Below are 4,484 nucleotides of genomic sequence, written 5' to 3' on the forward strand. Positions count from 1 at the left end.
ATATATATATATATATATATATATATATATATATATATATATATATATATATATATATATACATATAATGTCAACCTCAGACTTTTCTCTATGTTTTAGAGCGAAAAAAGTACATTTACATTATGAATAGGTTTATATCTACAAACTATCCTTTCAACAGATGTGAATAACATGAACAAACTGAAAAAATAAGTGTAATTTTAACAATTTCATGCCTCAGTTTATCATTTATACATGTACATTATAACTTACAGATCACAGTGGATCTACAAATACAAACAAATGTATAAAACATACATATAATAGATAAATATCCATATCAATAAACATATATACTACATGCATACTAATATATAAAACCTACATTTACTACATAAATATCCATATCAATAAACATATATACTATATCCATACAAATATATAAAACATACATTTACTACATAAATATCCATATCAATAAACATATATACTACATCCATGTAAACATATAAAACATATATATACTACATAAATATCCATATCAATAAACATATGTACTACAGCCATGTAAATATATAAAACGTACACATACTTAAGAAATATCCATATCAATGAATATATATATACTACATCCATGTAAATATATAAAACATATATATATAGTACATAAATATCCATATCAATGAATATATATATATACTACATCCATACAAATAAATAAAACATACATTTACTACATAAATATCCATATCGACTTATAATACCCCATATGTTTTGCCATTTTTATCCCTCATCTTCCATATATCCAGGCCCGGACTGGCTAATCGGGAGGACCGGGACAATTCCCGGTGGGCTGGTATAATATTTAGGCCGCGAGGGCGGGGGGGCCGGGAGTTCACTTTAAATATGTATTTAATATTTTATTTATTTATTTATTTTTTGGGGGCCGGTGTTCAGTCATAGCACTGAGTTGATCACGTAATCTGCAGCCGCTGTTCCTGGGCCCCACCCCCTCTACTAGTAAACTGTTTGTTTTCTTCCTCTTTTTTTGCAGACACATTGTGACCTGACGTAACATGTCCTTGCATACACTTAGTAGCTCTGTACTGTAGCTGTGGAGCATATACAATCTGTGCTCTGTAGGCTGTGGATGGTCAGCTGTGTTTGCTGTTTGAAAAATGGATAATAGAAAGAGCAAGGGTGGTGTGGAGAAGGCAAGAATTAAAAAGAGGAAAGCTCTGGAAGCAAACGCAGCCAAATGTGACAAAATCTGCAACTTTTTCACAAAAACGACCTCCCGGTTGGAAACAACTAATGAGGACAATGAACCGGGTAAACCACCTTTCAAGTTAGTTAATTATTGAGTCAATGAATCGTGTGGCATTGTGGCGTGGAACATAACGTTATGTAATTTAAATAAAAGTATGATGCGAGGCCACAGAACTGGGAAACTTTGTCTTGTAGCTCCTCAGAGCCAGAAAGCAGATCCAGCAGCAGACACCAGCCATGAGCCCACAAGTCCAGAGTGGGCAGGTAGGACTGCTCAGAGAGTGAATATTATTAGAATAAATAGGCTACAGTGAAGAGTATGGTGTAGGCCTGTTCAATATGAAAGGTGCTCTGAGATGCAAAATGATTCAGCACTACATGAATGAAACTGACACCAAGGCTTTGAAAATAGAAGATTTGTGCTGAGAATTATGAGCATTTTTAAACTGTGCTTTAGTGTCAGAAGCAGAGCCAGGAGCCAGTAGTGATGAGGGGATTGTATGTCTGTAGATATTATTTTTTATTGTGATCCAGGTGCAGGCGAGTCTAGGGAAACTGGAGGAAGTGTGAAAGGGAGAGCAGAGTCTACTGATGACAGAGGAGCAGCTCAGCAGCACAACCCTGAACCACATGTCACAAATGACACAGATGAAGATGAGTCTGTTGTTAGCTTTGATTGCTTTGCTCGCCCTCAGTCAGAGGATATACATATATTTTTTTTCTTATCATCCTCATCAAACCCCTAATATCACTATACCAAAGGTTTTCAATAGCAACGATGGAACAAACCGCAAGTAAGTTGTGATGGAAATCTTTTGTTGCAGAGGATACAAAAATAATAGTTATTAGAAAGTGCAGCAAGCTTTTTTTTTTTTTTTAATTTTTAATATTTTTATACTTTCATTTCATTTCAAACATTTTAAAGGTTTGAAAAATGTTAACACTTATAAGAACAAAAATATAGATTCTGTTATTGTTGTGTTGTGAGGAATAATAATGTTGGAGATGTCGATGTGAATTCACTTTTGAAATAAATCCACATTGTGAAGCAACCTTTACTTGCGCTGAATTGGAAATATTTTAGAAAATACACTGAATTAGGAGGCTTTGCAGAACAGTGTTTAGACCAAACATGTAAGGTTATAATTGCATGATTTTAATAATAATCGGTCGTGATCTAAAGTGGGCCGGTCTGAGGTATGAAACTCCAGGGCTGAAAATGAGTCTCAGTCCGGCCCTGCATATATCTATTTAGAAATAATTTTTTAGACCTCTTTTTAAAATATATTTCATCCCACAGCTTCTTCTACAGCATTGATTCACTAGTAAAAACCCATGGAGTTTGACAGTGGATGGAAGTGCTTGGTTTATGTTCAGTTACTGATATATTTCATGGAAAAAGTCTGCACTTTTCTTCATTTCTGATATAATAACCCTCAACTTGAATATGAGCTTTAATGAACATTTACATAATCAGTGAATTAAATACAGGAAAATACCAGATTTCTACTGATAAAATGCAAAATACAGAAGATAATATTATAATAAATGGTAATAAATCACTTCATAAAGGTTAAATATAGAGAAAATTTCATGTGGGAACTGACACAAAAGTAGCGCCGGGTCTTTATGAGTTAATTAAGATTTTGATTTCTGCATACATCAGCCAACATAATATTAAAGTGATAAAAATCGGTATTATGATCAGATCTTCAAGCTTCCTGTGGGTCTTCATTTCAGCCATCTGTACGTTTGTGTGTTTTCGACACATGGATTCAGTCTAGCCGTTATGACACATACTCTCAGACGTGTGGGAGCTGGAATACAACGGGGGCGAAGGTGCCAGACGAGGCAGGGGGAAAAGTCAGGAAAATAAGAACGTCTAATTTTCTCGCCAGGTGATATAATAACACCATATTTGACAGGCATTTTTAGGTCTGTCCTGTAACTAAGATACACCCTGTACTAGTTCAGTCGAACACTGGCTTTACATAAATGCACAACAAAGAGAATGTTCTGCCAGTGTGTGTTATTTCTTCTAATGCAGCCTTTTGCAGAAATGTAACCTTAGACCAGGGCTGTCAAACTCATTTTAGTTCAGTTCCACGTTCAGCTAAATATGATCTGCAGTGGGCCGAACCAGTAAAATAATAACATAATAATATATATGTATATATATATATATATATATATATATATATATATATATATATATATATATATATATATATATACATATATATATATATATATATATATATATATATATATATGTATATATATATATATATATATATATATATATGTATGTATGTATGTATGTGTGTATATATATATATATATATATATATATATATATATATATACATATATAATGTCAACCTCAGACTTTTCTCTATGTTTTAGAGCGAAAAAAGTACATTTACATTATGAATAGGTTTATATCTACAAACTATCCTTTCAACAGATGTGAATAACATGAACAAACTGAAAAAATAAGTGTAATTTTAACAATTTCATGCCTCAGTTTATCATTTACACATGTACATTATAACTTACAGATCACAGTGGATCTACAAATACACAAAACATTTAATAACAGACAGAATATTGGTAAAATTAGACTTAATTCTCTAGAAATGTCAGGTTGTTCATATTTACCCTCCGCCAAGGAGGTTATGTTTTTGCCAGGGTTTGTTTGTTTGTCTGTTTGTTTGTCTGTCCGTTAGTGTGCAACATAACTCAAAAAGTTATGAACAGATTTGGATGAAATTTTCAGGGTTTGTTGGAAATGGGATAAGGAAGAAATGATTAAATTTTGGTGGTGATCGGGGGTGGGGGGGCCCACTGATCAGCCTTGGCGGAGGTCTGCGCTCTCTGAGTGCTTCTAGTTGTTCAGGTTATTCACATTTTTTGTGAAATTATACTTTGTTTTAGTGTAAATACATGAAAATATTTACATTTACAAGGAGAAAAATATGGAGTTGTCATTATTTCTATGTTATTATGATAGTGTTTTACTGGTCCTGCCCACTTTAGATTGAACTGGTCTGAATGTGGAACCTGAACTAAAAGAATTGTTAAAGGTGCTGGAGACTTTCGCGACCAATTTTTCATCAAATCTGTCCATCTTCAGTCATATCCTCAGTATCATGAATCTGTAAGTCTGTCTGTCATTACTCACCTGAATCTCTTGCATCACAGTGAACAGTTTCTTAGTTCCATCCACCAGAAAC

This window comes from Sphaeramia orbicularis, chromosome 12, assembly GCF_902148855.1.
Source record: "Sphaeramia orbicularis chromosome 12, fSphaOr1.1, whole genome shotgun sequence".
In the NCBI taxonomy this organism is placed as follows: Eukaryota; Metazoa; Chordata; class Actinopteri; order Kurtiformes; family Apogonidae; genus Sphaeramia; species Sphaeramia orbicularis.